The sequence below is a fragment of the Dermochelys coriacea genome, chromosome 4 (genome assembly GCF_009764565.3).
Source record: "Dermochelys coriacea isolate rDerCor1 chromosome 4, rDerCor1.pri.v4, whole genome shotgun sequence".
Lineage (NCBI taxonomy): Eukaryota > Metazoa > Chordata > Testudines > Dermochelyidae > Dermochelys > Dermochelys coriacea.
The window spans coordinates 33,191,635-33,217,064 of NC_050071.1; the positions used below are offsets into that span (position 1 = coordinate 33,191,635).

Below are 25,430 nucleotides of genomic sequence, written 5' to 3' on the forward strand. Positions count from 1 at the left end.
CTCTCAAGGCCAAAAGGAAGTGCACAAAGGAAGACCTGTTCTCTGAGACTGTACAGGGCTCCAGGCAAAATGCAGAGGATGCTAGGGAGTGGCATGAACAGCTGCTGGTAGAGAGAGGTGAAGAAAGACATACAGCAGCTACTGGTGTTGCAGACCCAGCTGCTTGAATTAATTGTTAACTAGAGAGTACCAAGGACACCACTGTTGTAGTTCCACCCACTCCAAAGCCTGGACAATATTGGCTACTGGCAGGGATCATATACCCCCAGCTCCTCAAGCCCCCTTGCCCCAGGTCATTTTTCATTGCACTCTACTGCAGGGAACAAAAATAACTGCTTTGATTGTAAGTCCTGTCATCTGTGATGCGCTGACAGCCAGTCTGCACATTGCACTTTGTGTGCATAGCTATGGTGTGCAATTAGTAGAGCCACAGTTGTTTGTAAGTGGCTGCCTCTCTTTTGTGATGCTGGCATATTGTGTGGCTAATACCATACATGTTGTTTGCATCTTTATTGTAATTGCTAGCTTTGCAGAGCTGCCTATAGTGCTAGAAAGTAATCCATATGGCCAAAAGGATTCCATACCTCATTAACTAAATAAACAAATACTTCAAAGTCCATAATCCATATATATTACAGAAACAATTGCCTTTGCTCAGTCTATCAATAACCAACAATTATTTTACTATTGCTCACTATCAGCCTTCTGTACTCCAGTCAAATATTTCTTAACATTAATTAATTAATGCTATGTTACAGAACAAAACAAAAAGACCCACTCAAGCAGTGTACAAATACAAGGTACCACTGGTTGCACTAATAATTACTTGGACGTGAGCAACAGCCTGTCAGTGTTTCTGTGGGTATGTCTCCACTAGACCTGGAAGTATAAATTCCAGCTCAAGGAGACATACCCATGCTAGTTTTGATTGAGCTAGCACACTAGAAAAGAGCTAGCATAGGTATGCCTCCTTGAGCTGAAAATTATTCCTTCCAGTCTGGTGCAGACATACCCATAGAAATACTGGCAGGCTATTGCCCACTGTCCAAGTAAGCTTTTAAGGCTTCCCTCACCTGAACTGCACTGGCAGTGGCTGTTAACTAGCTTGCTTTCAGGCTGTTGGAATTCAGCCTGTCCACCTCGCTCATCCACCCAGGGTATAGGGTCTCAGCCTTGGTCTCACAGATGTTATGCAATGCAGAGCGTACAGCAGTACTTGGGGGAATATATTTCCCACTGAGATCAAACCTTTTCCTGAGACATCTCCACCTGCCCTTCCATCTGCTCAGGTGGCAAACAAATCTTTCCATGCTTTTCTTTGTTTGTGTCCAGCTCACTGGCATATGAGCCAGGGAAATAAAAAGTTGATTGGGTCATGAATAGTCATAATTGGCACATAAACACCATTAATATCCATTGGATAATCTGTTGAAAAAGTCCCCACTTTCAGCTTGTCGAAATCTGCACTGCTTCTAAAAATCTGCGCCTCGTGAACTATTCAGACCAGCCAACATTTATGTCAGTAAATTGTCCATGATGATCTACCAAGGCCTTCATAACCATTGAGGAGTACTCCTTTTTGTTTATGTACTCAGAGTCTAGGGTGTGTGTGTGTGTGTGCATCTATTATTTCCTGCACGTTGCCTAACCTGACTACCTTGTACAGCCCAAAACTGCTGTTCTAAATACAGTTGTTCTGTGACTAAGGGTAAGTGTATGATGATGTCAGTTCTGTGTGAGTATTCACAAACCAAGCACTCACCAAGGCCTAACTTGTAGCCACAATGGGACAAATTCTGCTCTTGGTTAAATTAGTGGAGTTGCTCGGATATAGTTGGGAGCAAAATTTGGCTCAGTGGGGTTACACCAGTACAGTCACTCCTCACTGAACGTTGTAGTTATGTTCCTGAAAAATGCGACTTTAAGTGAAACGATGTTAAGCGAATCCAATTTCCCCATAAGAATGAATGAAAATGGGGGGGGGTTAGGTTCCAGGGAAACTGTTTTTTGCCATACAGTACAGTACTATAGCTGGGAGGTGCCCCTGCCTTACCCCACACAGGCACAGCCCACTGGCACTGGGGACAATGAGGCAGGCAAGGCAGCTGAAGGTGCTGTAGGCTAGGAGAAGCACCTTGCGCAGCAGCAGCAGTAGCAGCTTCCCCTACTCTGCAAGCACCAGGGACAAGAGGCTCAACCCTCAGCCCACCCACTCCACCCCTTCCCCCAAACCCCCACCCTTAACCCGCCTCTTTTTCCCCCCTACCCCCTTTACTCTGCATGCCGCGTCCTTGCTCCTCCCCACTCCCTCCCCTGCCTCCTGCCTGCAGCAATCAGCTGGCTTGAGGCATTCAGGAGGCAGGAGGGAGTGGGGAGGAGCGAGGACTCAGTGTGAAGCCTCCCCCCTCCCTCTCCTGCCTCCTGCCTGTGGCAATTAGCTGGTTGGTGGTGTTCAGGAGGCAGGGGAGGGAGGGGGAGCCTGCATGCCGAGTCCTCGCTCCTCTCCCCTCTTTCCTGAATGCCACAAGCCAGCTGATTGCCACCGGGCAGGAGGAGGAGGGAGGAGAGGGAAGGCGCTGATCCATAGGGTCTGCTGGCGGGTGGGAGGTGCTGTTTGGGGGGGCATGTAGGGGAGATAATAGAGGGGCTGCCAGCTGTGGACAAAGCAGGCAGCCAAAGGACGTTGTAGCGAAGCATTGCACAACTTTAAATGGAGCATGTTCTGTAATTGAGCAGGGACATAAGATTGAAACAATGTTAAGCGAGAGGACGTTAAATGGGGAGTTACTGTATGAGTTTAGTCAAATATGCGTTGTACTGTGTAATAAATCCATGTTCTGCATACTCCACACACAGTTGTACTAATGTGACTCATTAAGAGGGAACTGGTTCAGCCCACCTGTGCCTCATTAATAGCCTCACAATGGGATCTGACTAAGGGAAGCTGGTTTTCATAAAGAGCCAGACTGTGGCAGAGACTTCAAAAAAGCTGCAGTGAGCAGTGGCTCCTGCAGGAAACCTCTAACTTGGAGAAGGGGTTCAGCATTAGGAGAAGACTCCTGAGAGTGGCTGCTGAGCAGAGAGTATTTCAAGGAGCCCAGTCCACCCTGTGACAACTAGTAAAAGGACTTTCATCTTCTAGCGGCAGATCCTCAGCTGGTGTAAATTTTTGTCCATTGCTCCATTGATGGAGCCATGACAATTTACACTAGCTGAGCATCTGTCCCAAATAGGCTCTGCACAAAAGGGGTTACACAGGTACATTGTCCTGTATGTTACAATGGCAGGAAATAAATGAAATTGAAGGAGAAATCCAAAAGCCCACAACAAATGCTGAAACAGTATTGGGTACACATGACACTTAGAAATAGGTTAAAGAGATTCAGATTTGAACTGAGTATATTACTGTGCACATGTACAGATAAGAAACACTTTGACATTTAAAAATATATTGTTCTGCTGACAAACCTAATTGCTTTCTGCTACAATTACTTAGTGGTTCCTCTGAACAAAGACCAATACCAGCCATTAGAAACTTGAAAAGTAGAAATTCAAATGACAATACACAATACTTTGAAATGAATTTGCAAAATAATAAGAAAAACTATATAACTCAGAGGCTCCAGACTCAAACCTAGAAATTAAACAACCAATCAACCCCTTATCCTCAATAACCCTACTTTATCTACACATACATCTAATCAGATCACTAAATATCCAAGAAGTACAAACATAGACACACTTAAGGTGGAGTTTGCAAAAGTGCTTAGCTTTGACCTAACTCAGCTACCATTGAAGTCAGTGGTATAACACCCATGGGCTTCAATAGGAGCAGAGTTAGGGTGACACTGAGCTGAGTGCTTTTGAAAATCCTAGTCTACAAGTTTATCCAGGAACAATTCAGCTGCTCTAGACTGTTTTCTTAGAGTTTTCCACAAAAAATATCTACAGAGATACGCTCGTCTTTTTTTAATCACATTCTAGAAACAGGAACAAAATACCCGCATAGTATAAATTTCTGATATTTCTTGAATAGAGAATTCTTATGGGCCATTTGAATATTGCTGTTGAATATGGACATTAATATGTGAACTAAAATTCTTGCAAACAGAATAAATTGTAGTGGTATCTATCCTTGATGGGGATCAGACTACTTTCACTAGGACTGCCAGAACCTTAATGTTCAGCTGGAAATAGTTTGTAACAGGCTTACCTGTCCTCTTCAAGCAATGTTCCCTCTAATTTTTGACAGACTGTGTGCGCAAAAAATTTCTTCTGTGGAAATTTTTGAAGCAGAGTTCAAATTTGTGCGTCAGGAGGCAAATGCACCCAAGCAAGTAAAATGCTTGTTTTAATTTGCAATTTGTGATAATAAAAGTTTTACACCATGTTATTTTATAAATGTCATTTTTAAATACTTAGAAAAAGGAAATTTAACCATTCTTCATGAATATGGTCATTAGTATCCTGAACAGAAAGCATTGAGCTGTTCATTTTAATAGCCAACAACACACTGTCAATAAGTACCTTGATTTCTTCTGGATTTGAACGCTTTAGTTCAAGATTAATTTGCCTCCTTTGCTTTTAAGCGGGACTTTCAAGAATCATGCTAAGCAATCTGTTCTGTAAGGAAGGGTTTTTGTTTCTAAGTCTTGTTACACCATCTATATCAGACTTACTTGACAGATGATGCTTTAAGAAAACCAACTTCCATTCATCGTTCCACATTCTTCCTGTTGAAAAGTCTCCCGAAGCTCTGGCATCTCGAAAATATACACAAACCACTCCATTGTCTTCATCATATGTGAATATTTCAAAAAGTTTAACAAGTATTACACTGTGTGACTTTGGTGTAACCGTCTCTATAGTCTGATCCAGTCATCCAGATTTAAATGAAGTCGCTGTTCTTTTACACTTTAGACCTCTAGACAGTGACATTTTGGGATTGATTTTTTTTACCAGATTGTTTTTTTATTAATACTTTTATTATATGGCTACTATTTCAATATGCTTAACAATGTGATTTGACAAAAGGGCAAATGAGAGATCATTCAGATCAGGATACCAGAAGTTTGTGTATCGCTCCTGTCATAAATATAAAGGGAAGGGTAATCACCTTTCTGTATTCAGTGCTGTAAAATCCATCCTGGCCAGAGGCAAAATCCTTTCACCTGTAAAGGGTTAAGAAGCTAAGGTAACCCCGCTGGCACCTGACCCAAAATGGCCAATGAGGGGGACAAGATTCTTTCAAATCTGGAGGGGGGGAAGAAATGGTTTGCTCTGTCTGTATGATATTTTTGCTGGGAACAGATCAGGAAGGCAGGCTTACAACTCCTGTAAAGTTAGTAAGTAATCTAGCTAGAAAATGTGTTAGATTTTCTTTTGTTTAATGGCTTGTAAAATAAGCTGTGCTGGAGGGAATGTATATTCTTGTTTTTGAGTCTTTTTGTAACTTAAGGTTTTGCCTAGAGGGATTCTCTATGTTTTGAATCTGATCACCCTGTAAGGTATTTACTATCCTGATTTTGCAAAGGTGATTCTTTTACCTTTTCTTTAATTAAAATTCTTATTTTAAGAACCTGATTGCTTTTTCATTGTTCTTAAGATCCAAGGGTTTGGGTCTGTGTTCACCTGTACCAATTAGTGAGGATTCTTATCAAGCCTTCCCCAGGAAAGGGGGCTTAGGGCTTGGGGGGATATTTTGGGGGGAAGACGTCTCCAAGTAGGTTCTTTCCCTGTTCTTTGTTTAAAACGCTTGGTGGCGGCGGCATACTGTTCAAGGACAAGGAAAAGTTTGTACCTTTGGGAAGTTTTTAACCTAAGCTGGAAGAATAAGCTTAGGGGGTCTTTCATGCAGGTCACTACATCTGCACCCTAGAGTTCAGAGTGGGGAAGTGACAGTTCTGATCACCTCCATGCATCTGTGGCAAAAAAACACGGAAAAATGGTAAAACATCACGAATAAATGTATGAAGTCCAATGCCTTTGAAAGATTTAAATCACGAAAACAACACTTACCTTTGTTCATTTCTGGGAAATCTTTGCAGTTCCTTAGCAACTATGGCCAGGCATTTTGATTTATTCACACATACTTGAGTTTGTACACAGCCAAATGAACAGACTACAAGGAGATGTGCGGGTCCCTACCATCCCGACATGATCCACATTTGAAATGCTGGTGAGGAGGGGTAGGATTCATTGCCCTCCTTTCCCTTCCCCCTCCCCCCCTTGCCAGCTAGTAGAATCTGGCTGTGTTGATAGATGGCCGGCAAACAATGTCAAAAGTTGCCCGTAAATGATTTTTCGGCCTGGCTCCGATGTAGTATTTCATTTTTTGTGCAAGCAGGGTTTCGCCGTATGTGCGGCGTTTCGGATCCGTGTGCATGGGCATATGCAAACAGCTTAGAGGGAACAGTGTCTTGAAGGGCAGCAAGGACCTGGAGCCCCAGCCAACCCTATTCCAAGGCATGGTTCGAGTCAGAATAGGTGTTCAGGAAGAATTGGTGGACTCAAGCTGGAAATGGGGGCCTGGTGCCAGTTAGGGTATTACTTTTTGAGCATGATAAAGCCTTCCTCTGTGGTTTAGGGGGAGAACTTTCAGAGAGAATTGTCCCTGGAGTAGAACAGAGCCCTAGAGAGCTGGGGAAGCCTGCCAGAAATGAAGCACAGCCCCAGGAAGGAGGGGGGCTGCAGTTATCTTGCCCTATGGGGAGAAGTTTGAATACAGGATTGGGGCTAAAAAGACCTCTCTGGAAAAGCCAGTACATAGTCAGAAGCCCTGGGAAGGAAAGAGAGTGAATCTTGGTTTGAGTTGCCGGGCCCTGTTGTTTAGCGTTCCCAAGACCTTGACTCTATAGTAGGGGTTGGGGTGGGTTTCCCCTATATTGCCACCTCTTGAGGTGGCACATCTCCTTGTAGTCTGTTCATTTGGCTGTGTACAAACTCAAGTATGTGTGAATAAATCAAAATGCCTGGCCATAGTTGCTAAGGAACTGCAAAGAAATGAACAAAGATAAGTGTTGTTTTCGTGATTTAAATCTTTCAAAGGCATTGGACTTCATACATTTACTCATGATGTTTTACCATTGGATCTTGTGAAGAGGAGGATGGAGAAATTAAACAGAGCTCAAAGGGGCTAGAACAGGGCCCAGGAAAGGGCAGTGTTGGAAGGATATATAAGAGAAGACAGACCCTCGAGAAGGAAGGACTGTGCCCAGAGAGGGTGGGGTAGAAGAGTTGTTTTAGGCTTGTTTGGCCTTTGGACCTAGCAGAGGTGGACTTTTTGTGACTTGGCTGGAGGTCTCAGCCACCTCAGCAACTGAAATGGTGAGGGGAAACTGAGGCAGGGTGCCTGCTATGCTGTGAGGTGATGTACTGGGACTGCACCCAGCCCCACAGGTGTTGAATACTGACTCTCAGGGAAGAACAGTAAGCATCATTACATACTAAAAGAGAGTTTTGACAGCAGGAATGGGTTTACCCGATAGAAGTAATTAGTAAGGTTCTGGTAGCAATAAAGTATGGAAATGATGAAGGAGATCTCCTCTGGGCTGTGTTGTTATTTTTTAGCAGCTGTGGTATCCTCACTTCTGTACTACAGATGTACAACATGGTAGTCATGTTGGTGGGATTATTTTTATGGCCTATGGTTATATATCACACAGATAACCTTTTACTGAATAATAGAAAGGTTAGTTACATCATGCTGGTTAGCTGCATGTGGTTCATGGAGCTCTGACATAAACACTTACCTACCCTAGCAGCAGATATGTCACAAAAATAAATTGGGACAAAGGTCTTTTGTTAGAAATCTCTCCAAAGCAAGGGGATGAGTGCCCCCTAGGAAAGCCCCCTTCCGGTAGCCACTCTTTATTTGGATTAACAATTCAAATGGGTTTTTGGTGTTGATTCTTTCTTTGTCCTGTAACAGCCCAGCATAAAGGGGCCAACCAGTCCTCAGGAATTCTGTCAGCATAGGAGAATCCCTAGGTAGTGCAGAGCTACCATATCAGTTCTACCCCCTCCCGCCCACACTTACACCCCTCCTGGCTCTCCCCATACATGGAGTGTTCCTGACAAAAGGCAGCATGCCTGGATGCCCCTTGTGTTCCAGCTATTTCCCGTGTCAGAATGTCCCCTTGGGGCCAGAGACAATATCACAGTTCAAGTTAGCGTATCTTTGAGGCTGTTTTAACTTGCAGCAGGGGCCTCTGCATTTCTGAGCACAGCTCTTCTCCTGAATGCAGTTTTCATAGAGATTTAGAAATCAACGTGGTAGACTTTAGTGGCCCACTTCTTTCCCTCCCTCATGCCAACCCTTTCCTTGTTTTGATACTACTGCTAGGCTGTGGATGAACCAAACGAGGCCGATGGAAGTATCACAATCATTCGCTCCTTTCTAACCTCCATCTTCTAACTCCCCCACCCTCAGGATTAATGTACATCACTTCCAAGATATGGCAAACTTCCACCTGCTTGGGAGCCCATGGCCACACACTTGAGCTTGGAGCTACCAACTGTCAGAGGCAGCAGCCCTATGCCTTCGGAATGGTTACAACCAGTTTCTTTGAAGCCCTAACCCATTCGTTATCTCCTATTGCACAGTGCTTGTGATACACAAGTCCATTTCATGCAGCTGCCACCATTTAAATCAGCAGGCATTTGGAGACATACCGGCTACCCCAGTGAAAGAGACGAGAGTTTAACAAAATGTTCATCTTCATTTAAATTATTTGGATGCTGCATAAGAATAACATTCCCTGCACCTTTTCCCTATAAAGCCAATGACATGTCAGATCTCTTTAATAATAATAATAATAAAAAGAACTCAGGCAGCTGCCAAGGATTCTGGTAATGGTGAAACAAGTTAGTACAAGTTAGAACCAGAGCTCTGGATCAATACTGGGACTGATTAATTCACCTGTCATAGACGGTGATTTTAGCTGTTCCATGCCTTCTCATTGCTGCCTTCGTAACAGCCAGAGACTCCTCTGAAAGCCTAAGGCTGACAAATTTGCTGTTGAACATATGCTATAGGAAGCCAATAAGATAATACCCAGACAGCTAAACCAGTAAACACAAACGGTGGGTTTTTTTTAAAAAAAAATGTCCTCACAATGAGCCAAATTCAGCTCTAGAGTAAGGGCAACAGCCACTGATGTCAGGTCCACACATCTTTCATTGAAGCCAGGGTCCAGATTCTCCTCTCACACTAGTGTATCTCCACTGATGACAAGTGAAGTTATTCCAGATTTACACCAGAGTAAGTGAGAGGAGAATGTGGCCCTGTTGCTTGTTGCACCCACTTACTCCTGCGCTGAATTTGCCCCAGTGTTTTTCTTTATCACTTAACAAATATGCCATCTGTAGCAACAGACTTTGGCACCTGCATCTCCCCCACCTGTGGGCCTCATCGCTCTGAAAACCATTTTATCTACCGCAGCAAGAGAAGACATTCCCTCAGAGGAGATTTCTCAGAATCATAAATGCTGCTCGGCAAGAAACAGGCACTCCATTTGCATTAACTGTGCAAGTATTTCAAAGCTTGGCTTTCTGGGTTTATTTGTCTGTTACTATGAACTCTACATTCTGAAGAATTTGCTCCTAACTTCTGGAGTGAGTTTGATGCCAATTGCATAACAAAACTATTGACAATGCATGTTCACATGAGTAAATCCACTTACATTCTTTAAGATCTGGCTTTTGCTCTCCCTGGCCACCTGGCCTCCCTTAACAACTAGTGCACATAGCAATCCTGCTGAGAAATCAAATGTCAGAAAGCAAATTTTTCATTTACCAAAAAAACCCAAAAAAACAAAAAACAGGCAGTAGGGAAAGCTTGTAACAGCTAAGTTACAAACTGCTGTCAGGCCAGGGTAGCTAGCTTGGCAGTCCATGATCGAACCAGAATTTTTTGCCATTGATACAAGTGGGAAATGTTCTTGTCATTCACAGTCAAAGCGTATCAAAGGAATTCATGGTATGAAAGTTGTCTGTCTCCTACTGCTTCTGCATACACCATGTGCTGGGCCACTTGGCAGGCCGGGAGATTACGTAAAAATCTTGGAAAGTCGGCTGCCTTTGTTTGCTGTACCAGAAATGCTTTCCTTCTACAGCAGCAGCTCTGTTACTGGAGATTTCAAACAGAGAGACAGGCCTACATCCAGGCCAAACCAAAAACAGCCCGTCTCCCATTCATTCCTAAGCCTTCAATAAGGTGCCTGGGGACAGATTCATAAGAACCATGATGGGCTCCAGCACGTGGTGTGGTTCCTGTTCTACGCTTCACCCAAAAGAAATGCATTCATGTTTGTCAGGAATTTAGACAAACCAACTAAAATCATACTAGCTGTGCTCTGCAGGAGCTAACACAGCGGGTGGGCTAGGGGACATAGGGGGACAGTTTTGAAAGCAGTCCAGGGGATTTAGCCACATACACCCAATGATATTAATGAAAGCTGTGTAGCTGAAATCTCCTGGCCTGCTTTGAAAATGTCACCCTAAGTGTTTCTTCCCACACAGAGCTGAGCTTGGGTGAATCTGATACTTCCCTTCCCCCACCAAGGGATGGGATCTGAAAGAGGGCTTCAGTCAAGTTAAAAAATATATATTTATAATGGATCAGATTTCTTTACCCTATTTAACAAAAACAGAATTTTAAAATGACAAATTATTCTTCACTGTTTCTTTTGTTTATTGTTTACATTTAACTAAGCTTGGCAGATGAAAATAGACAAGTCAATTTCCCATTTGCTTATAGTTGTTCTTCAGTCAATTACAGGTTCAGGTTCTCATGCACTAGCACAATATTATGATGTTTGAGCTGCAAACAGAACTGAAGAATGCCTGATTTGTTTGTCTGTTTGTTTGTTTGTTTGTTTTTTAAAGAAACAGTTTCAATTTGGGTTTAAAAAAAGTAATAGAAATATTGATATTAAGATTTCATCAAAAGTTATTTTTTTACTTTATTTTTTCAATAAAGCCTAAATTTGTAAGCAAACTCAACCTAACACTCTCCATTTAAAATAGTCGTTCCTTGAGAGGTACTCGGAAGATTAAGAAAGAAGTTAAAGGGATAATGGCAATTCAGAGAAATGTGGGATTTTTTTTAAAGCGTGTGTACCTAGTGTTAGAACAAGTAACACCTAAAAGAATCTAAAAGATCGCTATATCTGAAAAATGTTAGTGAGAAAGGATGGTTCATTTTCCATTTTTTTTTTCAGTTTGCTTAGCTCTGGCCTACACTACAAATTTATGCCGATATAACTAAGTCGCTCAGCGGTGTGGACCTAACTTCCGGTGTAGACAGCACTATGTCAACAGGAGGGCTCTCCAATTGACATAACTACCGCCTCCTGGGCAGGAGGAGTACCTACACTGACAGAAGCAGCTCTCTCATTGGCATAGGTAGTGTCTTGACTAAGCACTACAGAAGTGCAGCTTCACCAGTGTAGCGCTGTAAGTGTAGACAAGCCTTTACTTTGTGATTTTTGACATCACTTTGCATGTGGTTAGTTTCACTTTTTCCTCCGTATGGCTAAGCTACAATCCTGCAGTGAGCTCCTTGGAGACAGACACCTGGAGAGAAGGCTTAAGCTTGGGTAAAGAGCAGCCAAGTCTAGGGTTCATGTTGTAGTATTTTGGAATTATTTTTTTGCTCAAGTAGATCCCAGAGGGAGTATTTGGAGCTGGGTGGGATCTCTTTTAACTGTCAGAAGTTCTGCTCTATGTCAGCTTTGCCCTTAAATGCACACGATGTCCTTTATGTTTCTGTTTTGTTTGTTTGTTTTACAGCAGTAAAGCACACCACCTAAGTTTGCAGGTATTGCTCCTGCTCTGAGTAGCTTATTGCACCACTCTCTCTTCTCTGTAGACCTGTGGGGCCTTTAAAGGCCATTTTTCAGATGCCTCAGATGCCTCCATTAGAGACAGGGTGGGTGAGGGAATATCTTCTATTGGGCCAAATTCTCTAAGGAGTTATGTCATACTGTAGACCATTTTGGATTGGAACTCTACCTTGGGAGATGTCATCAGCAAGTCACAGTCTATTCTGAATTCCTGTTTCAAGTAATACATCTTTTTTTCTTGTCTCCCAAGTATGCATAGATACTAGGCAATTGTGGGCCAGGTTTTCAGAGGTACCACCCATGACTCCAATTTAAATCAATGGGAGCTGCAGGGACTCAGTACCTCTGACGCTTGGACTTTGTTTTTTTAAGGGTCCACTCTTTAATATTCGTAATGATCCTTGATGTGTATTGGAATAGGATAGTATCTCTTTAAGTAGTTTGTAAGTCCAGTGGTCGTGTTCTCTGTATTCCATGTTTTAGATGCTGCCAGAAATCAACCAGGGCAGCAACAAGTATGGCATTTTTGTGTATCGTTAGTAAACACGGTACTCTGGACCCAACTGTTTCCTGTGGTTTCTTCATATTGTTATTGTTTTGTAAAAAACAAAAGACACAGCAGGTCTCAAATATCTTTAAGAGAGGCCTTGGTTGGTTTATTTATTAGATGGTTCCTTCTAGCTGAGTTCCCAAGAATAATAGTAATAGCTAATTGGACAAAAGCTATCAAGGAGATGTTACTTAGATCAGAGATATTAGGTGTATTATGACATCAGACAACCTATTAAAAACATTTAATAAAAATTTGTAGATCACGCATCACTGCTCAGTAGAAAAAATTCACATTGCATACTGTCCATCGCACCTAAATCCAAAAGGCCTTCAGAATCCCTAGAAAATACTCTGTTAGAGTATTGTACACATATTTAAACACATTTTTGTGTATCTTTTGTTCTCCTCCCAGTTTGTGATGTTGCCTTTGTCACAATCTGAAACAAACTACTATCCTTGTGGAAAAGTCCTATATAATTCAATAGAAAAAGTTAACTTCTGTAGATGACTGCTCTTGAGAATGTATTAGAAAATGAGATTTGTTCTATAGAACTCTATAGCCTGATTTAAAAAAAAAGAAGATTATTTTATTTTATAAGTGATCAGAGAAATTTCTGTAGAATGTAATAGGTTTTATCCCAATTAAACTTTTTAGGACTTTTCTGTATAGGAATGGCTGTGAAACATCATGTCACAGAGGAAAGGGAGTGTTCTATCAAACTTGCATAGTGCTATGAACCTACCCATTGTAAAATACTATTCTTGACCATGTTTAGTTCTAATTTATCAGTTGGTCTGGCTCATTTCTCATGGGCAGTTGTGATGAGAGTCGTGCAGTAGCCTCTGGGTCTGTCATGAGGCTAGGCTGCTGATGAATTTTCTGAGAATTGGTCCAACATACTTTCACATACTGGAAAAGTAACTTCTTGTACTAATACCTGTGGCATTTACATATTATACAGGCCCCTTTTTATGGCAGAAAAAACAGTGTTTTCCTATGAACATAGTTAATGTGCTGTAAACCTATGAACTGTTTGGATCCCTGGGCCACCTCTCAATATACATATGTATTGATAATACACTTTCCTCTGGAAAAGACTTGACATATCAGTTGGTTAGTTATGCAGGTGTAGCAACCAAAATCTCTTACTCAGATGGTATACAGGGGTCAACGGTCTTATTCCATTGCAAAATCTGGAGAAGTAGCTGCCAATGGGCTGCTCCACACTCTGACATTAGGACGAGTGTGTGTGTTTCAGTGGCCCTAGGATAACAGATGGATCCAGCTGTTGAATACACAAGTATGTCAGGCCACAATGTTGTCTGTTAAAATTGGGCTTTTTAAATGTATAAAACAAAAATTTTTTTAAACCCAAAATAATTCATGCAACTTGCCTTTTGACCCAGCCACAAGAGATCAAGACACATTGCATCAGCAGGGACCACAAGACTTCTACACTAAGAGCTGAGAAACCAACTAACTCCCCTGCATTAAGCAGCCTTTTGTATAACCCTGGGAGAGTTCCCATAAATTCCTCCTTTCATGGGCATAGATTCATTCTGCTGCAGGCACTCATTTTATTTTAAGATCAGTTCCTTTCTCTGAGGTTTCTAAGTCACAAGGAAGTTTAATTCAGAAGCCCAACAACAAAATGATAGATCTTCACAGGTTCATCCTCTGGGTAAGTAATCTGCCTCAAAGAGGCTGGCAGCTCATCTGTGATCACAGAAGTCCTTTTCTGGGAGGAAAATTCAGTATAAAATGAAGGGAAAGAGTTGTTGGCTAGCTAGAGAACTACAAAAGGGAAAGGCATTTGCTCAGAGCCAGGAGGTTTCTCCCCATTGCAACTAGATTCATACTCCAACAGGTGAGTAAAGGAATGTGGATAGAGGGAAGCATGAACCTTGTAAGGATGGAGTCTTGCTTGAATCTTTCACCTCCTCCGGGAAAGGAAGAAGGAACTCCTGCCCTTATACTCTCCACTCATTACAGTTCTGTACTTGGGAGCCCTCGAACAGAGAGGTGAAAAGATACCAGAATACTGACTCTCTGCCTATGATGGAGCCTCTCTGTTCAGCATAGCCTAAAGCCCAATACCAGAGGATTATTTCAAAAAAAGGGACCCCTCTCAAAAGCAATGAGCCCCTATACTAATAAACAGAGGTCTATCTTACAAAATAGTGTTGGGCAGTTGGCTGTGTTTCCCTTAAACTTTAGCCCTAATCAATATAGAAATGGTCCCAGCTGAGGTAATACCACTCTCTTCCATTGCCTGTTGCTTAGCTTGCCTTTAGATTTTCTGCTTCCTTCTACAGCAATTTAACAGAAACTCAGTGTATGACTGCTATAGTTAGCAGAAGGGTACTTAGTCTCCCATTTCCATTGCTGGGCTATCTTTTGCTTCTTCCCTCCTCCAGACAGTGAACATGTTTAATTAAATTTTGAGACTTCAGTATGAAGATTAGGAGAAAATAAAGATACTGTTAAGGGGGAAAAAAAGAAAATGTTTTCAAGTCAACTTCATTAACTACCAGGCTATTAGAATGAGGGTCACTTTGCCCAGACTGAAATAACTGCATATCCCTAATTGCATTTTATTTAAGTTATTTCTTGTTAGCAATTTAATATGGCTGGAAGCACAAATTAATTATACCTGGCAGCTAGCTGCAGGAAAGTTATAGTGATCAATGTTTAGGGTGTTTATTTAAAATATTTATCTTTAGTTTATATACTTGGGTCACCACCACCTATCCTCAGTATTAATCTGGTGGAATAAGGAATGGATTTTTATAGTAGCGAGTGAGCTAGATAGGCAAAAACAAAACAAAACAAAACAAAAAAACCCAGCATAAACCTTCTTATCCTATCTTATCAAAAGGGCTTGGGGCATCCAAAGTATTTAGATAAATGGGGGGTAGAGCAATCAGGGGAGTGCTAGGGAAAGTGACCCTGGCTGGGGCACCCAAGCTTTAAAATGACTTGCAGTTAAATAGTGCCTGGATAAGCAGAGTTGTAAAAGGGGTTAGATTTTGGATATGGTCACAATTCTGTTCTTGCCTACATTTCTGCTCTTATAGCATCATATACCCTTTCTTGCCACTTATACTCCTTTATATCTTTTCTCTGGACTCACCCACTGTGATGGAATGCACCCCTGTATTCACACCCTACACACTACTGTAATAATCTTTGTACGAGGTATGCCTTGTGAGGTATCATTTGAAAACTCATAACTTGCTGATCAGTAATATCATAGTAAAATACATGTAGCAACATAAGCTGAAATCATAACAGAAGTGTGTTTCCCAGCTAAATCAAGGGAGTGGCTAAACCAATTTCTCCAAGATAAAGGGCAAACTTATATTTCAGCCAGGTGTCAGCAAAGCTGATGGAGCTATCAAGTGGTCATCCTTGGCAAGTAAGTGGGACAGGGACAAAGGGATCTGCATCTTAGCGTAGAAACAGCATGAAGTCTCCTTCCTTTCCCAGTCCCCCTGTCTCTTGGTTCTCAGCTGGAAATGCTTTTCAAAGAGGGACTAAAACTATAAAAAGCAGGGGCAAATACCCCAAGATATCTCTCCTTTCTCTCCCTGTCCATCTCACTCTTTGCATCTGAGAAGACAAAGGAAACAGCTATTAGAGTCTGAGGGAGGTATCCTGACCTGAAGAGTTTGGTCAGTAATGCTGTTGGAAACATGTGGTGAGAAACTTTGCTTGAATCTAATATAGTTTAAGTTTAGCACTAGAAAAGTGTTTTATCTTTATTTTTCTTGTAACTATTTTTACTCTTATGCCTCATTGCTTGTACTCACTTAAAATCTAACTTTTTGTAGTTTAGAAACTTGTTTTATCTAATCCAGTGTGTTTAAGTTAAAGTGGCTGGGCAACTGCATTTAAGGTGGCGAGTTGTTGTATATTATTCCCTTATAGGAATAACAGACTTAATATATTTTGACTATCCAGGAGAAGGCTGGGGTGTACAAGACATATATTTGTGGTACAAAATCTGGGACTTGGGAGTGTGTTGGGGTTGCCCTGTAGTATAACCAAAGCTGGTGAGAGCTGGGGTATGATTGGCAGGCTGTAGTTATACCATCTGGGAGTGACCTGCATGCTAGCAAGCTGTTTGCGAGTGGTCCAAGTTGGGAGCTACAATAGCAAGGCCTTGTGAGGCACCCCAGGTTCAAGGGCAAGGGTGACACAGTGCTTCACTGGTCTGTATTGCATCCTGGTATGTCACACCCACTTAGGAGAGAGGATGGTCTTGTAATTAAAGCACTGGACTGGGACTTAGGAGATTTGTGTTCAGTCCTGCCTCTGCCATAGACTTCCTGAGATTAATCTCTTGGTTCCTCAGTCCCCCCTCTGTATTATCCTTCTGGGGATAATAGTACTTCCCTACCTCACAGGAACTTTCCTTAATGATTGTGATGCACTCAGATACTTCAGTGATGTGGCCATGTAACTACACAGGTATAATCAATAACTGGATTGCACTGAGTGCCTTCGGCTCCCATTAATTTTAATGATCTGAGAGATCAATGCCTTGCAAGACTGAACCTCCTGTCTCTTCTTTCCCTCCTTGATTGTGCATGTTTTTTATGCCGCCCCCTACACTTTTGTACAGCATTCCATTTCCTGAGTGCCAAGCATTCAGCCTTCCTTTCTTCAAATCTGCCCTTCAACCCCATTTCTTCTATGAAGACTTCCTATGGCAATCACCTTGCCAACCATGTCCACAAGCCTCTTGCAACTGAACTGTACTTCTGTGTACATTCTTTTTCTGTGCAATAGCAAGATCCTTGGGACAGTGATCTAGCTGTTTATATGTTTTCTAATGTCCCATGCAGACTTATGGGGATCTGTGAATAATAAACACAAGATGTGATATCGACAGTATTGGAAAAGACAGGAAATTAATTATTGCCTCTTGGGCAAGTCACTTTATGTATCTATGTCTCTATACCCCTTAGCAAAATGGGCTTTTCTTTAACTATCACAGAGGGGGATGTGAGAATTAGATAGTAATCTTAGCACAGTTCTTTGAAACTATACAGGAAATCTTGTGTATTGTTGTTGTTTATTAGCTAAGGAACAGGTCAATTATCAGCTGAGGAACTGGTCAGTCAATTCCCAAAGGGCCAAAGCAAAACCATCTGGCAAAATATATCTGAGAGCTTAGGGAATCAGGACCAGAGCTGGATTCTTCCTGTGTCTATGGTATTAGAGAGACACATGGGGAGCTCTGGGAGGCAAGATTACTCTCAGATGATGATCCCAGGTGCAAGGAAAGCATGCTCTCTGCACTACCCCTTAGGATGGTGTAGCATGCGTTCTCATCTGCAGCTAATCAGCTCCAGTGGTTAGTAATAGGGAAGGATGACACCTTCTCCTCCTCATCCCAACAGCTGGCACCTAAGGTGTGCCAGGAAGGTGCAGTCCTTGCACTCAGGACAGCATGGGGACTATGACTGTGCCTTACTCCTTGTGCCCACCCCACCCCACCCCACCCACATCCTGCACACAAACTCGTAGGCCAGGCACAGTCCTGCCCGATGCGATTGTTTTGCACTCCTTGCAAATACCAGTAATGGTTGGGATTCTAATCACATTGCTGTACTCGGAGGTTGCCCTCTCAATGCAGAGATGAATCCTTTTCAAGGGATTGTTTCTCTTTTCCCAACTTTCACAGCAATGCGGGTGGGTCGTCTCCTACAGAGAACCACACTGTTGAAAAATATTCATTGGTGGAGTGAAAAACCTTTTTAGTTGTGGATGTGAGCCTTTTAGATTTTTCAGCAGGTGAACTGGTAGTGGAAATGCTGTTCTCTTTGAGGTAACATGAGGGTCTATGCTTTGTTTTTGTGCCATAATACAGTACCAGGAACAAGAGCATTCTCCCAGGAAATAAAGACCCAGGACTTGCGTAGTGCTGAAGCCGGAAAGCTGGGGATCAGTTCAGTAATGCAGTGGCTCTCAAACTTTTTCAAATTGTGGATTATTCCTAAGAGAGAGGTTATTTTGTGAGAGCTGATAGGTGCTTGCCTCTTCCGAAAATCAGGCTGCGTATTTAGGCATCTACATAAAGATTTAAGAACTTAATATTCAGCTCCAGGATTGTGAGTGTCATCCTCAATGCTAAAAGTGCAAAAAACCCCCTAGTTCATGACTTATCAGCCCAGGCCACTCCCTTCACTGTACGGAGTCATTAAAGGATTCCGATATGTGTTGTAGCCGCCTGTTGTCTCTTGTCTTAGTCTGTGCCCCAAATAGTTTTTGTAGTCTATTTTTTCATTATGTGTGCGCATACACCCCCAATCATTGGGCCCCAATCCTTGACTGAGGCCACTAGGTTCTACCACAATATAAAATAATACACTGTAAGGGCTTGGACCTGTTCCCAGCAAAATCTATGGGAATTTTTTCAAAGTATGGCTATGCAGTTCACTTATGAAATTATCAAATGTCTTTTAAAGATCTAGCTTATTGGGGTGCATGTATGTGTAAAGTTGACTGAAAAAGACAAATACAGCTTCTCACTGGAACGTCAGTTCTTTGGAGGACTTGCAGTCTTGCATCCTCACAAGTTTCTATTATCAATATTTTTAGCTGCCAAGAACAGTAGATTTTCAATAAGCGCAATATGTTCTTGTGTTTCTATTTTGTGTTCCATGATGCTTTCAGTTTTCTGGCACATGGTTTAAATTGAGCTGCCACCTTAATATCAACAGCATTCTTTCTATTTTTGAAGAGATGTCCTAGTCAAACATTATTTAAGAATGACTTCAAATGGGGTATGGTCAAATTACTGTCCCAAGTTGTTTCCCATGAATCCCATGAACATGCTGGTGAAACGTTTCACACCTAAATACTATGGGCAGTATCTTTCTTTTTAGGCCAGTAGAGACTCTCAAGCAGAATTTTAAGTGGGGCATTGTAATTACGTATTCATTACTTAAATCCATTTTTGAAGATGCCCCGCAGAGCTCTGATGTGACTGACAGACTGTGCAGTACAGCTATGGAGCCCCCTACTGGAAAGTCTGCATCAAGCATGGAACATTGGAGTAGTGTTGTCCAGTATGAAACCTTCCTGGAAGGTTTCAGAGTATCAGCCGTGTTAGTCTGTATTCGCAAAAAGAAAAGGAGTACTTGTGGCACCTTAGAGACTAACAAATTTATTAGAGCATAAGCTTTCGTGAGCTACAGCTCACTTCATCGGATGCATTTGGTGGAAAAATGCAGTGAGCTGTAGCTCACGAAAGCTTATGCTCTAATAAATTTGTTAGTCTCTAAGGTGCCACAAGTACTCCTTTTCTTCCTGGAAGAGCTATTCTGTTAACAGCTGTGAGTGGTGCAAATTATGGGAGTTGAAGGGAAGCTTACTTTATCATGATATTTCTCAGTAGCTCCCGCAGGTAGGTGCCCTATTGATAGAGCTTCCATTAACTTAAGACTTTTGTTTAAAAAAAGTTGGGGTAATTCCTTTGGAAGCAAAACCAATTGTGGACTCATTATGTAACAGAACCAAATCCGCTTTGTGAGGGTATTGGCAGTCATTTTAAAGTGTCTTATTTGGAACAAAGCAATCCTAGATAAGGATGTTTATCTGTTACTTTTCCTTTTCTGCTGTTTTAATGTATTTTGCTTCAGATAGCTATTCAGTGGGCTCACATCCTTGGGTGTTGGTGGGGGTTCATGGCTTTCATCCTGCAGGCATGCGTGTCAGTTAGGGTAGGCATTTCACAGGAACCCTGCCAATGGAGGTTGCCCAGGTGCTCTGCTCATGCCTCCTTCTTAGCCAGTGCTGCTTATTTTTGGCTGGCTGGCTGGCTATTGGACCTTCAGTGGAGCAATGTTGTGCACATCCTCCTCTAGGTGGAATTTGTCTCTAGGTTACAGAGTAGAAGCTCGTGTAACCATGGGCTGAATCAAGCCTGCAGTCCTTTTGCTATAGCTCTCTAAGTGGCATGGTTACCAAACCACTAACTTTTGTGGCAAGACTTTGGAAAAGTTCATAAGCATTCCTCAGTATCTCTATAATTCCTATTATTCTGAGGTACTACGGCTTTCCTGGTAAATTTGAAGTTCTCCAATTTAATACCTTTTTTGGATAATATGTTTCTCAGCTATTTAAGCTCTGGTGTTTTGAAGTTTTCCTTTATTAAATCTGAAACCCTCTTTTCATTCCAGTTAGAGCTTTTCTTAATCTAATCTATCATATATTCCTCTCTGGTTTTGTCCTACATCACCACACCCGAGGTACAACTCTGCTTAGTTCTAGTGCAACAGAGTTAAGACATGATAGTAGTAAGATGCAGTATCTTGCAGATGTGTGGCGTGCCTAGAATTCTCTTGGTCAGATTTGCTTAACACCACTGGATGCATCCATAACAGTGAAGTATTCAGTTCCATCAAGAGTGCTACTTATTTCTTCCCCAATGGGAGCTTTATTGTTTTCTATAGCTTTATTTAATCTATTTAGATTTCAGACACTTTTTCAGTACTACTGCTATTGGAAGTTCCTGTGTGCATTATTGGTGAATAGCTATTGGAGAATAGCAGTTTAAACCAGCCCAAGAAAAGTAAATATGATGATGACTGATAAGAAAATAATACTTAGGAGAAAATGGATGGGAAAACTAGCCTACACCGATGGAAAGGTTGTTTTCTGTCTGTGTAGGGACAGCACCTGCTCAAGTGGTGGTAGCTAGGTCAATGGAAGCATTTTAGCTCTGTCTACTTTGAGGACTACACAGTATGCTCTTTTGGTATAAACAGATATTGCACTTTGTCTTCTAAGAGACTGTAAAAATACTTTTAAAAGTGATTGTCAACATCATGAAGATCCATATACTAAGTTTCTTGTGTTTCAGCGACTCTATCAAATTTTCACAGTTTACAAATAAAAATATATTTTTTACTAATCACTGTCATAAATTGAGACTTGGATCTGAATGTCAGAAAGATTTTGCACCTGGAATTTAGTTCACAACTCTGATTACCTAAACCAGAAAAATATCCATCTTATTCTCCAATCGCTGTTTAGTCCTGCAGTGTGAAATGGAGTAGGGAGGAGTACAAATGTGGTGATTTTTTTTGCTCTCATTGTAGTAATTAGGGATGACTCCGTGTGCATGGAGAACAAATCCACTGAATAAAAATGATGCTAGTTCTCTTTTATGTAGGCAATTTTCTAATGCCAGCCAGGCTTTGAGTGGTTTGAAACCGAAAAGTTTGATATATTCTCAGAGTCTCAGTCTTCATTCTATTACCCAGACACTATCAATAAGTAATTAATAATAAGTTAGTATTTTTAGATACTGGATTCCCCTACTGGTACAGTTGGTAACTTTATTTGCTTCTTGGTGCATTGTCACTGCTGACAGGCTGCATTCGGCTTGTGTTCCCCACAGAGGACTGTGTTCCAGTATTGTAAAGGGCCCAGGATTAGACAGTCCACTATACCTGCTGTAGGACCTTGTTTTGCAGACCTTAGGGTGAGTAGTCTGTGACAGGTTGCTGTTACAGTACTACCAGCACCAACTGTTCAAAGAGTGGGTTAACAACATGAGATTTTTTAAAAGTAATACTTCTGGGGATCTTTCCATTTGCCTCCTAGTTTTTGAGCCTTTATGGTTCCCATTTTCAAGCTTTTCTCCACAATAATGAGGGCTAGGAACTTTTTTTTTTAAATGAAAGCTGAGATTCTCTCATAATCACATGACTCCAGGAGCTAGAGCATTAAGAAAAGCACCAAGTATCATGAGAGCCATAATAAAATTGTGAGAGTTGGCAACACTATTGCCATTCTCGCTCTCATCACAGCAGAACTGTAATTTTTATAACACTGGTGATGCTGCCTTTTACCTAGATTTAAGCATAGGTCATATCTGTTCCCCTTGCCATGTACTGTCTTTGCACATGGGTAACTGTATTCTTTCCATAGGAACAGTACAGGGTGGAATTTTGCTCCACTATTTTGATGTATTTTTGAGTGTATTCTGTTCCCAGGTGAATATTTGTGCTACAAGGGCTGATTATGCTCCAGCTGTATAAGAGAGTAGAGACAACCACAACAGCAAGGAGGGGATGTGATTTTTACTTTTGTTTTTTTCCTATTGATATACTTGCCTATCAGATAGGATTCACCAAGTCTGGACTTGATCCATTGCTTTCCTTCACTGTACAGCCAATTCAGTAGCTAATGCTAGCATAAGATGAAAGGTAAATCAAATACCGCTGGCAGATACAGTATATGTTCTAGTGCTCTGCAAGGTATCAAGAAACACTGCTCTATAGAGCATTTGAGTCTCTGCTTTGCTTAGAAGTTACTGTATGTCTCACTGCCAAGGGTCAGCCCTTTTAATCTTCCACAATAATAAGAGCTACTTGGGCCCTTACAAGAACAAAAGGACACATAAATTTTGCCCATTAATTGAGCTTTCAAACTGATCAAGTCCAGCTCATTGTTAGCACCTGAACACACAGCAAGCCGTGCAATTAAAATTTTAATATATACCATTGAATCTACATGAATGAAGGAGAAAACAAAAGCAGGCAAAAATAAATTAACTATCAAATGGGAAGTACTTGAGGATAGAGTTCATGATGTTTCAAAGCATGAATTGTAATATGTGTTTAAAACACGACTGAGCCTTTATTCGCAGCACGTGCGTTATACTTAGAATATGGAACAAGAATATAGCTCTTTTTCAGGAGCTGCATTCTTAACAAATTTTTCTTAAAATGAAACTGTTTAATGAAAGGTTTCAGAGTAGTAGCCATGTTAGTCTGTATCCGCAAAAAGAAAAGGAGTACTTGTGGCACCTTAGAGACTAACAAATTTATTTGAGCATAAGCTTTCATGAGCTACAGTTCACTTCATCGGATGCATGATGAAACTGTGTTTTAACTGCTGTAGGAAATCATGCATTGTTAACAGAAAACTATACTGACAGGTTTCAGAGAAGCAGCCGTGTTAGTCTGTATTCGCAAAAGCTTAAGCTTTCGTGAGCTACAGCTCACTTCATCGGATGCATCCTCTGTTTTTTCCACCAAATGCATCTGATGAAGTGAGCTGTAGCTCACGAAAGCTTATGCTCTAATAAATTTGTTAGTCTCTAAGGTGCCACAAGTACTCCTTTTCTTTTTGAGAAAACTATACATAATACAGTACAGCACTCTGCAAAGTAACAATGATTTGGCTAACTCATTCATTACATAGTTTTGAACCTTGTAACTTTCTATTTCAGAAGGTATTGGGTATTGACTTTACAAATGATCAGGAGACTAGTGCACAGGACAATTAAACTGGCACAACCTCAGCTCTGGAAAGTTCATGATGGTTTGCAGACAGCAGGTGGGTGAGAGATCTACACTGCAGGGCAGATTGTGCAGCTGTGACAAGTGGAATTCCCCTGAAAAGGATCGGCACGCCTTTGAAAATGAATTCATCATTAAAATAAAAGAGATTTCTGAAGCCATGAAGTAAAATAGATGCTTGATTAGTTTCAAATGAACTCTTTTTGCATTTCTTTTGCCTTCCTCTTTTTTTTTTAATTACTGTGGTTTTCAATAGAGAATGCAAGAGATTTTTTGACAGCTTTTAAAATATTACACTGAAACATTGCAAGACATTCTTTAGTGCAGTTTGATTCACTGCAAGCACATGGAATGGTGGAAGCTGGTTACATTCAGGAAATTTGATTTAGGAATTCATTGACTTTACCCTAATGTCTGGTAGGGTGTGCATTCATGGACTTTTCCCTATAGACACTTAAAATGGCTGTTTGTGAATAATTATTTTCTACAGTATATTTTTCTGGGTGACAACAACAAACCACAAAGATTAGCAGAGTACCTAATGGGTGCACAGTATTTTATGCTCCAAAGATTTTGAATTTGATTCTGCGAGGTGCTGGATTAGTGGGAGGTGAGGATGTTCAGCACCTAACAGGTAGGACCCGAGGGTGCTATATAATGATAAGCAGTAGTAGTATTTATGTATTGGCTGCAGGAATGAAAATCTTCATATTTCAGCAACAGGTATCTCCTCTTATGTTCTTGATGGATTTTGAACACTGATCGTCATTATTATTATAAATATCTTAATTCAAATCCTTATTGATGCTTATAAACTATGTCTTTGTGAGGGAAGGATCCTACCTACCATCAGGAGGATCTGTTGCAGGTTATGGCTGGTGGCATCAGACCGCAAGAAAACAAATGTCAAAATCAGCTGCAAAATATATGAAAAAGTTTTTGTTTTATTTTGTAATATCAGCATTTTCTATTGCTGGTCAACATTCTACTATTAATGGTTTCACGACTGTGAATCTGGGTTAAAGAAATCAACCAAACCAACAAAAAAACCCCCAAACTGTTGCATCTGATAAAATTTTTATTGTGATATCACACTCCAAATAACACTCACTCTCTAAGCTATTCCTGGAAAAAGATACATTAACTTGGGTTTGAATAATACTCCCAAATATTAAAGCTGCCAACTGAAAAGAGAACAGATAATTAGAAAATGACAACAGAGAGCACGAAGCCAATGAAGGAAAAACTGTAACACAGCTAGACAGCAACACCCACCATATTTTAATTCATTAATGGCATTTTATAATTATATTTTGCTCTGGCATTAAATTGGTATGAAGCACAAAGAAAATATTACTGAAGTTTTAATCTCCAGAAAAATAAATCTCATCCTGCCTCACAGCAAGCAGCACACACACAAATGCGACTTCAATTAGCACTACTGTAAATGTTAATTTAGCACTTGGTAGGAGCATTCACCTGGTATATATAAATAAAGGGGGGCATGATGTTCCTTTTAAAGGCATTCTGTGCTATTATTCTATTGATCCACTGTTCTCTCCAATTCATTTTATTGAGATGGAGGGAGGAGGGTTTAGAAAAATAACTCATATAGGATGTCCAGTTTTTCTTTATACATACTGCACCTAGATAGTCATACCCTGTTCCTTGCCATGGTGTCTCTGATAGCTGACATCTCTCAAAACG

The 25,430-nt window shown here is 41.1% G+C and overlaps 1 long non-coding RNA gene across 1 annotated transcript in view; it reads left to right on the forward strand.

Annotated features, from left to right (window-relative positions):
• Positions 1-25,430, forward strand: part of LOC122459993 — a 175,381-nt gene that overhangs the window by 47,621 nt on the left and 102,330 nt on the right. The window contains exon 2 of the long non-coding RNA XR_006280998.1: positions 4,590-4,625. This is a non-coding gene — a long non-coding RNA (uncharacterized LOC122459993). The remainder of the gene's footprint in view (positions 1-4,589; positions 4,626-25,430) is intronic.